Source organism: Carassius carassius, chromosome 46 (assembly GCF_963082965.1).
Source record: "Carassius carassius chromosome 46, fCarCar2.1, whole genome shotgun sequence".
Taxonomy (NCBI): Eukaryota; Metazoa; Chordata; class Actinopteri; order Cypriniformes; family Cyprinidae; genus Carassius; species Carassius carassius.
In genome coordinates, this window is record NC_081800.1 from 25,852,243 (window position 1) to 25,865,658 (window position 13,416).

The 13,416-nt window shown below is 44.7% G+C and overlaps 1 long non-coding RNA gene across 1 annotated transcript in view; it reads left to right on the plus strand.

Annotated features, from left to right (window-relative positions):
- The first annotated feature begins 9,538 nt into the window (after positions 1-9,538).
- The window catches only part of LOC132129745 (uncharacterized), a 20,392-nt gene continuing 16,514 nt past the window's right edge, over positions 9,539-13,416 (plus strand). Inside the window, exon 1 of the long non-coding RNA XR_009428571.1 lies at positions 9,539-9,722. This is a non-coding gene — a long non-coding RNA (uncharacterized LOC132129745). The remainder of the gene's footprint in view (positions 9,723-13,416) is intronic.

A 13,416-nucleotide genomic window follows, 5' to 3' on the forward strand; every position in this document is an offset into this window, starting at 1 on the left:
AACATCTCCTGCACTGATGGCTAGTTAAACTGGGGTAAATTACTTTGGACTGTGTTCACTGTTTGTGGTGTTTTTCAAATTCTTTAACAACTAACAACTAGGCTACACAGGTCTGACTGTAATTCAGAACTTCAATTCTTATCATTCTGTTAAACTAGTTCAACTTGTTGGTTAACTTGTGTATTTCCCCTTCAAAAAAAGGCAAAAGTAGCTAAAAGTAATTTCATGATCATGTCCATGTTTTATCTCATGCAAAAACATAAAGGTAACAAAATAAGGTCATTTTTAGTTTGGAGTGGAAATAATAAAGTAAGCCTTCTAATTAAAGTTAAACTAGTTCCCAGTGTTTATACCAAAATCAAAGAACTTAATATGAATTTATCTATTGTTGGAGACGAAAACAAAACACTGAAAATAGTATCCTCTAAATACATAGTCTTTACATCAAACAGATCATAAAATAATGTTCTTTCTGTCTACAACACACAACTCATCCAGAAAAGGTGTCAGTAGTACCTTACTCTTCTTTTTTTCATTCTTTCTTTCTTTCTTTTTTGCTAACTGTAGCAGTATCATGGCAATTCTTTAATTTAATTTAGTCTGCAGTAATTATAATTATTTACTTGTTTTTGGACATATGTCTGCAGTTTATGTATTTTATGTTTCTATTGTGTGACATGACAGCAGATATACAACTTGATTTAATATTCAGATACTATTTCAGAAATTAAAACTACTGAACAAGCATTTATATTTACATCACTTACCTGTGAGTGAGTATTAGATGATTAAAGTCAGTGTCTGAATAAGGCTTCCAGCTCATCTGTTATTAGTTTCACCTTCACTGAATTATTTAACTCACCTGCAGTGATGTCATACAGTAGCTCAACCCATAATCATGAATATGGAGCAGTTTGGTGACCAGATGTCCCACTTTCCAGCTCTTTTTTTATTTAAAAAAATGTCTAAAGTATTCAATCTAGGTGTTGAAGAAGGCCAAGCTCGTCTTAGAACAAAATTACTATACAATCTCAATTAGTTATCGATTAACTTGCAGTTAGTAAAAAAGGCAGAATTGTGCTGAATAATACACATCAAAGTTCAAAATGTCCATCATGTGGAGTTTCTCACGTAAATATCATTGGTTATGGCATACAATGAACATAAACAGGTGGGTAAAAACGGGATATGTGTCAGTATTTTACGTCCATGCATTTGGTCTTAAAGGGACAGCAGTCTAAATAAAGTCTCACATTAATGGTAATCAAACAACAAAATTTGTTAAACAAATGCATATGTGTTAAAAGAAACTACTGTATCTAAAAGAAAACAAGTTTATTTGTATCCTTCTCTATTGTATTTGTATTATTGTTTGTAATTTGCTTATTTTTTCTTTATATAGGCTATAATATATGAAATGATATTCCGAACTATTTTCAAAAGGAATTGCAAATTATCTATATTTTTTTTCAATTCCATTTTCCATTGATACATACATAAATTGTGACATATTCCAATCGCAATTGCAAATCTTGCATGACAGTTTGCGTCTTCGCTTTTACGAATGTACAGTGACTGCCAAATTTCAAATTGAAATACAAAATTTATTTGCAAATGTATTTCCCATGTCTTGCGAGTTATGGCCCTGACAGATTCTATTTAAAAATGTTTATTAATTTAAACGAATTAGTCTATTGGGTTAAAAACAAAACAATGTATAAATGAAGACGCCCAGGCCAGTTAGCATCCACAAAAAAGAGAAGCAGTGTCTCCTCAAAATATTGGATGAGAAAAATTAATAAATCACAGTCCAAATGCTTCAATATAGTAAAATATAACATTAAAAAGTGTATAAAGCACTCGTTCTTCTAAAGAAACAATGTCCGATAGCGACACCAGCAGGTAAGGTTACAGCTCCCTCCCCTGAACCCATTGTGTTTTAAGTCACGTGAGTGTCACAAGTCGGTCTGGCTCACCAACCAGCCAATCACAGCGCACCCCCTCACCTGGGTATTAATCACCTGCACCTGTTCACTATTATCCAATCAGCTCACCACCTCAGTCTCTCACATTGTCCGATCTTGTAACAAGTACATGGAACCTCTCTGGTATTCTGTTATTAGCTTTGACTCTCCAAACCAAGCTTTATACTAACCGCCTTGATTACCTGATCCTCCTAGACTCCTGTGTTTCCCCAGCGATTCTCCAATGACTCCTCTTCCAAGTCCTCCTCTCCTTCGTCTCTCCCGAGGTGTGTGCAACGTTAACCCCATTCTGGTCACCCCACCTGTCATATGGAGTATACCCCGATCACAATACCTATTTAACGGGTTCTCCGAATTTTCTCATCTGCTCCTTTCATTCAGTCATTTATGCCTGCTTTTAATAAATCAACTTGTTAACTTCCCTTCTGTCCCTGAGTCCGTGTGTTACAATGAGTTTTAAGCCATGTCATGGTGCTGAAGCGCGAATCTCAGCCTTTTAAATTTTAACGGTTATTTTGATGGTCAGTCAATCTGTTGGTTTTATCGAGCTACAATATGTGAGTATTGCTTTTGTTTAATTTTATGGGAGAATGAAAATAATTATGCAAAATCTTTACACTGAGAATTTTATTCAGGTTAAAGATTCTTTATCTTCAACATAGATGGTGTCCTGTCGATAAAACACCAAAAAACACATGGATAAAACAAGTGTGTAGAGCTCTTCACTTCGAAGAAAACATGTTAGTCACTGATTCATAAGCATAAAAAGTGAGATTTCTCCTGAATAAATGTGTTGATGTTCCCTTTCGAGAGTACTCTCGTACTGCGTAAGCTAGCTTACGCTATGGGAAAAGGTCCCCTTTTCTCGAGAATATGAAGCCAAAAATTATCCTTAATTTTTAAATAATGTAAAACGCAGTGCTGCAGCACAGCAGACCCAAGCGAAGCGGCTCGCGCGCTTATTGGCTGTGCTGTGGCAACTGCAGCAACCTATGGTGAGGCGGCGGAGAGGAACGAACCAATGGGGGCGCTTCGCGCCCATTGGATGTCAGAGCGCGCCAAAATAGGCGTGGCTGGAACTATATAAGCCACCGCTTCACCATAGGGATCAGATTTCATCTCCTTCAGCGATCTCACCTGCACTTCGCTGTCTTCTCCGGAGAAGCCTCTACACGCCGTCGAAAAGCCTCTCAGCGGGATAGCACTGCAACGCAGATCTGAGGACGCCGGCTCGTGCTTCATCTCGACGCCGCCTTCAGCACTCGCTTCCTGCTGCGCCATCCGGCGTGACTATATCCTTTGCAAAGCTAGTGTGTTTGCCGCTGCATCACACTTTTTTCTCCAGAATTCGAGGCGTTGTTTCAAATGCCTCGGGCCTGCGCTTCCTGCCGAGGCCCTCTGCCCAGCGAGGACCGCCACATCATCTGTGTCTCCTGCCTGGGCCGCGAGCATGCTGAGAGCGCACTCTCCAAGGGCGGCTGCCCTGAGTGCGACAACATGGCTATATCGACCCTGCGGGCTCGATTAGCTAAAACCAGCCACGATGCTCCACCCGCTCCGCCTCTTCTCTCTCAAGTGCCGCGTAAGAAACGCCGCGATCAGAGAATGCCTGAGCACACTGCTACACGCGAGCTCACGCCGGAACACTCCCCGCGTGCCTCGCCCGCTCTCTCTCCTTCGCCTGTCCTCTTCGTGGACGAGCAGCGCCAGTCCCTGCTCACCAGCGCCCCCTTCTCCTTCGGAGCGCCTGAGGCGGAAGAGGACAGACACGACAGCCTTTCTCTCGCCGTGTCCAGTAGTGAGGAATGGTCGGGCTCCATTGCGGACCCCCCCCCCTCTACAGCACCCAGCTGCACCGGACAACGCGCTGATATCGACGCGGTGCTTACTCGCGTGCTTACAAGGGCTGTCAGCGACCTTCAGCTCGACTGGTCTCCTCCAGACGAGCCCGCTAAAAGCAGGCTGGACGAATGGTTCTTGCAGGGGCGCCCTTCGGCCCCTCCGCAAAGAAACGCCCCCTTCTTCCCGGAAGTTCACGATGAACTCACGAAGTCGTGGAAAGCCCCATTCTCCGCACGCTTGAAGACTTCTGTCTCGTCAGCGCTCTCCTCTGTCGACGGCGCCCGAGACCACGGTTACGCGAGCCTCCCCCCTCTCGAGGAGGCTATTGCTGCACACCTCTGCCCGCCCTCAGCCGCAGGATGGCGGTCGAAGCCTGTGCATCCATCCAAGCCGTGCCGCACCACCTCAGCTCTCGCTGGCCGAGCTTACACCTCCGCTGGTCAAGCTGCTTCGGCTCTACACACCATGGCTGTGCTGCAGGTTTTTCAGGCCAGACTTCTCCGTAACCTGGACGAGTCTGCCCCAGATACCTATGACTTTAAAGATCTCCGCAGCGCTACTGATCTAGCCCTGCATGCGACAAAGACCACAGCACAAGTGATCGACCGAAGCATGGCAAGCCTCGCTGTTTTAGAGCGACACCTCTGGCTCACGCTCACGGAGATGAAAGACGCCGACAAATCCGCCTTTCTTGACTCTCCTATCTCGCCTTCCGGCCTCTTTGGCCAGTCGGTTAAGGGTTTCGCTGAACGCTTCACTGAGGCTCAGAAAACGTCACAGGCAATGAGACACTTCCTGCCGAAACGCTCTAGCTCTGCTGCGGGACGCCGTAGAAATGCGCCGCCCCCTCAGACCTCGAAGCCATCGCAACCAGACTTACAGTCTCGCCCAGCGACCAAAACCCAGCACCGCTCTCGCTCTACGAGCCGCAAACCGCCAGAGAGACGGGGACCTCGGCCCAGGATTGTGCTGAACCCCGAGCCTCCGAAGCCCTCCTGACCTTCGGGCTGAAAAGACCGTGGTTAAGTCCCGCTGCGGCCGGACCACCACACAAGAAACCTCACATGCTTCCTCCAATCCCCTCACTAAAGGCGGTTGGAGATGTCTATACTGCAGTAAACGAGCCTGTTACAATGCACGCACGCCTGCACACAAACGCCGTTTTCACGGCGACCTCAATAAAGCACAAAAAGAGCTTTTTCTATGTAGGCAGTGTGCCCACTACACAGTACGCACCCCTACATGTATACACACTCCCCCAAGTGTAACAAAGACACACTCGGGTCCCCTTTCATGCCCACCTTCCCGCTCGCGCCGGAGGTGCTCTAAATGTAACCTGCGTGCCCACTTCTCAGTGCGCAACCCTACAAATAAGCGCTGTCACCACAGTGTCACAAGCACAGCATACTCGAGCTACTGGTCCCCTCATAACAGGCGGCCAGTGCCCGAAGCACATTCAACCCATAGCCGCACGAGCCGCTGCATGGCAGGCCATCCCCGGCATATCAAATTGGGTTTTGAATATAATAAAACGAGGTTACTCGCTCCAGTTCGCTCGCAGACCGCCGCGCTTTCGCGCCGTGGCCGAAACGAAAGTGAAAAGCGAAATGACACACGTCCTTCGCGCCGAACTGATAAACCTTCTTGCAAAAGGGGCGATAGAAACTGTCCCCCCTGCGCAGCGCGAGTCAGGCTTTTACAGCCGCTACTTCCTCGTACCAAAAAAGGATGGCGGTCTCAGACCCATCCTAGATCTCAGACGTTTGAACAAAGCGCTTATGACGCGATCGTTCAAAATGTTAACTACCAAACAAATACTCGCGCAAATTCGCCCGAGGGATTGGTTTTTCTCAGTGGATCTGAAAGACGCTTACTTTCACATTCAAATAGCACCCCATCACAGGCCATTCTTGAGATTCGCCTTCGAGGGGCAGACTTATCAGTACATGGTTCTTCCATTCGGCCTCTCCGTAGCGCCCCGTACGTTTACACGGTGCATGGATGCCGCTCTCGCACCCCTGAGAATGCGGGGAGTGCGAGTATTGAACTACCTCGACGACTGGCTAGTTTTAGCCCATTCCGAGGAACTACTGACGACACACAGGTCCTGGATCCTCAGCCATTTAGAATGCCTGGGTCTCACGATCAACACTGTCAAGAGCGCTCTGTCTCCCAGCCAGAGGATTTCCTTTTTGGGGATAGACATAGACTCTGTGACATGTACAGCGCGTCTGACGTCACAGCGCGCTCTCACTATTCAGCATCTAGCCGTGTCGTTCAAAGCCGGGTCTCTTTACCTGCTCAAACGATTTCAGGAAATGCTAGGTCTGATGGCATCAGCCTCTGCGGTTCTCAAACTGGGCCTGCTGCGCATGCGCCCACTACAGCGCTGGCTGAGAGACCGTGTTCCAGCGCGCGCCTGGATATCCGGCCGCGCGCGCATCAGGGTGACCCACGGCTGCATCACAGCTCTGGCCCCTTGGAAAATAGCCAACTGGTATCAGTTAGGCGTAAGCACGGGCGCTGTCTTGAAATGGAAAGTAGTCTCGACAGATGCATCCAACCTCGGTTGGGGCGCCCTGTACGAGGGCAGGTCTGCCTCCGGCCTCTGGTCGAGCCCGGAGCGACTGTTACACATAAACTGTCTGGAGATGATAGCGGTCGAACTATCCCTGAAAGCTTTCCTCCCATTTTTAAAGGGCCACCACGTTCTGGTCAGATCAGACAGCATGTCAGTGGTGGCCTACATAAATCGCCAGGGTGGTGTCAGGTCAGAAACCTTGCACACCCTGACCGAACGTCTTCTGACATGGGCACGTTACAATCTGCGCTCGCTAAGGGCAGCGCATGTACCTGGCATCCTGAACCGGGGCCCGGACATGCTTTCCAGGGCGAATGTTCCCCCTGGGGAGTGGTCTCTTCACCCACAAACGGTTCAGTTGATGTGGAGCATCTTCGGCAGGGCAGAGGTCGACCTCTTCGCCTCAGAAGACAACGCTCATTGCCCAATATATTTTTCAAAGAGCAGGGACGCGCTGGCCCTCGATTGGCCCAGACGCCTGTTTTATGCCTTCCCACCGGTCGCGATGCTACCGCAGGTCATCGATCGGGTCAGGAAGAGCAGATGTGCTATGCTGCTAGTAGCCCCACTCTGGACGACCCAACCTTGGTTCTCCGAGCTGATGCAGCTGTCCAGTACAGCCCCATGGCCAATACCGCTGCGGAAAGATCTCCTCACGCAGCTGAAGGGCGCGCTCTGGCATCCCCACCCCGAACTTTGGGCCCTTCATGTATGGCCCCTCAACGGGTACCCGGGAACCTCCCTGAGGGAGTGTTAAAGACCATTACGGAAGCCAGAGCGCCCTCAACCAGGCGCCTGTACGCGCAGAAATGGTCAGTGTTCTCCACCTGGTGCGGGACACGGAACCTAGACCCTCACTTATGTGACGTGACGGAGATACTCTCCTTCCTACAGGAGCGTTTAGATGCGGGCAGATCCCCGTCTACGCTCAAAGTGTATGTGGCAGCCATTGCAGCTTCTCATGCTCCGGTGGCCGGCCTATCACTGGGAAAAAACGAACTGGTCATTCGTTTCCTTAAGGGAGCTCGTCGGATGAACCCTCCCCGACCCCCTTCAATCCCTTCCTGGGACCTGTCTACGGTCCTAGAGGCCTTAAAGGGCCCCCCTTTTGAACCGCTTCAGTCTGTCGATATGAAGCTTCTTTCGTTCAAAACCGCTTTTCTACTGGCTCTGTCCTCAGTCAAGCGAGTGGGGGATTTACATGCGCTATCTGTAAGCGCTGACTGTCTCGAGTTTGGGCCTAATGACTCCAAAGTCATTCTCAGACCAAGACACGGCTATGTCCCCAAGGTGCTCTCAACACCATTCAGAGCACAGGTCATCTCGCTGTCAGCCCTTTCCTCGCAAAGCGACGAAAGCAACGCGAGCTTCATCTGCCCCGTCAGGGCTCTCAAAACCTATATTGCGCGCTCCGCCTTATTCAGGAGGTCGGACCAGCTCTTCATATGCTTTGGTGGGCGCACCCGAGGTCTCGCCACCACGAAGCAAAGCCTATCGCGATGGATAGTAGACACTATCTCGCTGGCTTACAAATCTAAAGGCCTTCACTGCCCGTTCGGCATCAGAGCTCATTCCACCCGAGGTATGGCCTCGTCATGGGCGTGGTCCTGCGGGATACCACTGGATGATATCTGTGCGGTGGCAGGCTGGGCCTCTCCGTCCACATTTATTAGATTCTATAATCTGCAAGTCCCTGCCCTGCAGGCCAGGGTACTTTCTATATAGACGTGCTAAGCCTTATCACGTCCCCCTTTTTTTTCGTTCCCTATATAAAGCTCACTAAGGTTGGCTGTTGGGACTGGGATTTCTCCTGCTATAAAGCCCCGGGCTCTCGCCTTGGGCTGTGACAGGTCGAAGTTCCCGAGCACGCACGGCGTTTTACATTGTGTTCCCATAGCGTAAGCTAGCTTACGCAGTACGAGAGTACTCTCGAAAGGGAACGTACTCGGTTACTAACGTAACCTCGGTTCCCTGAGATGAGGGAACGAGTACTGCGTAACCTGCCGTGCTATGTGCTCGGACCGGGTGATCGCTTCAGTCGATTTAAAACCTGATCCCTATGGTGAAGCGGTGGCTTATATAGTTCCAGCCACGCCTATTTTGGCGCGCTCTGACATCCAATGGGCGCGAAGCGCCCCCATTGGTTCGTTCCTCTCCGCCGCCTCACCATAGGTTGCTGCAGTTGCCACAGCACAGCCAATAAGCGCGCGAGCCGCTTCGCTTGGGTCTGCTGTGCTGCAGCACTGCGTTTTACATTATTTAAAAATTAAGGATAATTTTTGGCTTCATATTCTCGAGAAAAGGGGACCTTTTCCCATAGCGTAAGCTAGCTTACGCAGTACTCGTTCCCTCATCTCAGGGAACCGAGGTTACGTTAGTAACCGAGTACGTTCTCAGTCTAACATTGTAGGAGGCGCTGCAGATCTTCAGACTAAAGAAAGACACAGGTGTGTTTATTGTGCGCTGTTTTTACAGTCGTTTTTATCTCCCTTAATTGATTTAAACACAGCCGTAATTTCTTAAATCTGACTGAATGCTGTATTACATAACGGGGATTTTATAAAGCCTTTTAAAAACAAACGGGTGGATGTGATGTGCTGTAAATCAGTAGGAACTGATCTGTCCTTGCTGGATATTGATGGTTTCATCACAGAAATCTGTCAGCTGAAGAAAGAATTGGTGACCCTGGAGATAAAGTTGATGGAGAGAAACCACAAACTGAACGGAGAGGTTTGTACAGGATAAAGATTCACTTTTACCTTAATGATATGCTAAATGTTGCCAATGTTCTGTATATGTAACGGAACCTCTTTGTGTTTTAGTTACATCTTACTGAAATACAGAACAGTGTGACTATTGGCTTACAGGTTAAATATTTTAAATATATACTGTAACATTTGCCAAAAATGTACATCAAATTTCATGTTGATCATTGTTGGCTGCTTAGATTTTGCTGTTGGTGGGCATTTTTGTTGATTTGTCAATTGATTGTGTTTTTATTACGAGTTGGAAAAGGTTTGGTTGTGTGACACTGATCCGAGATCAATTCTCTGAACAGAGATCCAGAGACACACATGACTCAGAGCTCAGCCTCGCTTTACTCTGTTCCACTGATGCCCAGGAGAGAGTGTATGACAGTCATCAAACCTCCACCGAGTCTCTGGGTTCAGACCGTAATGCTGGAGAACAGCAGATGCTGCAGACGCCACTGAAGATGTGCTCAGTCACACTGCTGGACTACAGGAAGATGAAGACGAAGAGAGAAGCCACAGCTGAGGAACAACAGAGCCATGATGAGGATTTCAATCCTTCAGGTATGTTTCTTCCCTTTAATTACCTTTTCTTAATATTTTACATTTGGCATTTTAGAACCTGAAACAAAAAAGATGGATTCACTCAAGTCAAATGAAAAATTTAAATGCTAAAAAGTAGCAAGAGTAAAAGCATTTGAGAGGGAAATTTGGTCAAATTAACGATGAAATTTGAGCTAAATTTTCCAATCTGCTGTATAATTTTTAATTTTTAAAATTTATTTATATATTTAATGCATGCTTATGTAATCTGATTGTTGAAATAAAAATGTTTGCTTGGATTATAAATTGCAAACACTGTATGAGTGAACACATTACCGAAACGCAAATTTATCATTTTAAATATCAATGGTCGTTTTTAGGAATCTGTAGGTTTATCAAGCAAAGATTTTTTTTTTTTTTTTTTATGTTAAAACAATGTAAATGACAATGTAAGTGCAAAACATACACGTCAGAGCATGTTAAATTCATGAGTCTTTGTCATCTAACTTTTGAAATTTTTGTAACTATATAGTGTCGATTCACAGTGCAGCACTAATTAGGAGGCTTAGAAAAATCATAATATACAATAATGCCAACTTATCTGGAAAGAAGATTAATTTACAGACAGTGAAATGTCCCCTGAATTGCTGGGCTTGCGTGATAATTCCTCTTCACCACAAGGGAGCAGCACCTCCAAACATGAGATTAGGTTTGGGTTCAGGGCTTGCATATTACAAAAAGCATATTCTACTAGTGTTTGCATGCACAGTAAACCCAGACAATCTACTACATTTGTCAAATGTGCAAAATACAACCTGAGGACGCTGTGTGAGGTCACCTTGACCCATCGTGTCTGGTGCATCAAATTACATTTTCTCGTAGAAATTTAATTAGACACAATATCTGCTTTATTTCTAAGATGAACTAACTAAAACAGCATAGGAAAGGATAAGCATTTCCAGCACAGTGTGTTTATCTGCACACTTCACATTTTGGCAAAATCCATACTAAGACCTCCAAGTGCTGACTTAAATGAGATTCAATTACACCGAACCTCCCAGAGTCCACCTTGAAACAAAGTCATGTTTACATTCTTCTGGACTGAGGCAGTGAGTGCTGTTGAAGATGAAGCTCAGGTTATTCTAAAGTTTTGTTTCAGACACTGAGTAAGTAAACATTTTGAAACAAGTGAACAAATGTCACAGAACACATTTCAGAAAAGTTCCCTGAATGCTGTATAAATGGTTTTGTTTTTCTATTATTAAAGATGAGAGAACATACAAGGGATAGTTCACAGAAAAATGAAACCTCTGTCACCATTACTCAGTCAAGTTATTCCAAATCTGAATGAGTTTCTGTCCACATCATCTGCTCACAAAAGAAGAAATTTTGAATAATGTTGGTAACCAAACACTTGTTGTTGCCACCCATTGACTTCCATAGTATTTTTGAAAGGGCCTTCTATAGAAGTCAATGGCTACCGTTAACCGATTGATCACCAACATTCTTCAAAATATCTCTTTTCAAATAAATTGACAGAATTTTCCTTTTTGGGTGAACTGTTCTTTTAATGTTAAGGATTGATGATTCATAATGCTCTGATCATAGCGTTGAGAGAACCTTGCCGGAACGTTCTGAGAATGTTAGCTGGGAGAGTGTTTGGTTAGCTCCATATATTGCAGACTGTCTCTTATTGACTCCCACTGCACTCAATGAAAGATTTCCTAGCATGAGTGTCAGTCACATGATCTCTCAGCCTCGTCCATGAGCCTCTATAGGAGGTGTGAGATTCCCTATAGCAGCGTGAGGCCGAACCCCTGGACTCTTCCGCTTACTGTCACCGTCTCCTGATGGATTCTCCACAGTCTGGAGCTGATTATGTTGGGAATGATTCAATTTAAAGCAGTCAAGTCGGTCCATTAACAAGCCTTGTTTATAACAGTTCTCTGGAAAACTAGACTGTGATTAATCAGTCCTGAGATGCATTGTATAATGTTTCCACATCTGTGACATAGTCTCATGTCAATAAAATAATTTAAATAAAATTCTAATATTTATTTTATTTTACAGTATACAATGAAAGCCAACTACCCCTAATCTGAACTTACATTAAACATGCTTTCATGGTTTTGTTCCATATTATGCTTTATAATATATGAATTATTTTTATTTTTGCTTTGCTATATCAGGATACTATATTTGTATTTATTTATATATTTATTGCACAAATAAAATCGTGTCCACAAATCATGGCACTTGGCATTCATTGTATAATGACGTTAAACATAGTTTTATGTATTTTGCTCTGGGTCATAATAAAATAATTTTAAATTAAATCAAATTTTCATGTTTTTTTTATTCACATATTAAAGACCATGGTAAATGACTACTTTATTCTTATACCAATACTTTTTCATGTCACTCCAAAGTACTTCAAAGAATGCCATGGTATTACAGCAGTTCAGGTCCAAAAACATGGTACTACCATGCTTCTGTATTTTTGTATACCATTATATTTGCAAGTTTTACCACTAGTACTATCAGTAACTTAATTGATGTCATGGACCAAGCTCAGCTTGTCAAATGGATGCATCAGTTTTAATGGAGGAACGGTGATGTGAGTGTTTGACTATCTGTCATTGTCTTTCCTCTTGTTTGTCAAGATCACTGAGCAGATTGAAGTTACATGTTCTCTCATGGAGGAAAACCTTTCTACGTCTGCCTGAGATTCATGTTGAAGTTTGATTCATGCTCTGAATTGATAAACGTCCTCTCCGCCGCACACGAACACAAACATAAGCAGGATCACATATAAATTTAGCTCATGAATATTAATGAAATCATGTTGCTGATGATACAGAATCATGCTGGTCAAGCAAAATGCTACTTCTGATAAAAAAATTGTATTTCCCATAAAGAATTTGTATTGGTTGCTGTGCCTCTGCATGTACATGCAAACACGTCCCTGACTATTGTTGCTCCGGGGCAGGTTCAGCAGGCAGTCGCCCTGCTGAGGAAACACAGCCCTCTGACCTGACCATCAACCTGACCTGTTAAATCAGCCAGACCCTAAACCCCAAAACAACAGCTGCACCTCAGTAGCACGGATTCCTCTCATGCATGAAAAAAGAATTAACCGAGAAAGCTATTAGCCTCCCACTTATACGGTTATATATTAGCATTATTAGTACATTTATGTTTGTTCATGCAAGTCAGACTTTACAGGATCATTAAAATGCAAACACAAACGTGTCAAACATTTACTGATTTGTATTTGCATTCGTTTGCATGATGAGGCTTCACTGCAGACATGTTTAATAACTGCTGCTCAGAAACACTACAAACTTTATACACTTCCTCTCTACATTATGCATTGTTCAAAAATGTAGTTTTTGCATGTATGCACTGCAGAAGAAAGAAATGCATACAGCTTTATAATGACATAAAGTGGAGTCAAGGGTGTAGAATTAAGTAGGGATGCTAAGAACATGTCCCTGCAAATATTAAATTGTCTCTAGCAATAATTTTGATCAAACTATTGAATGTATGTATATGTAGCCACTGTTGGTGTAATTTCGGCAGCATCGCCCCATTGATATTACCTGAGCAGTTCAAGTAAATGCACTAAAAACAGATCACGTATTTGTTTAATACATGAGTGGAGGAAGAACATACGAGGTAGCTGAAGTGTTGAAAACATACGAGCACAGTTCAG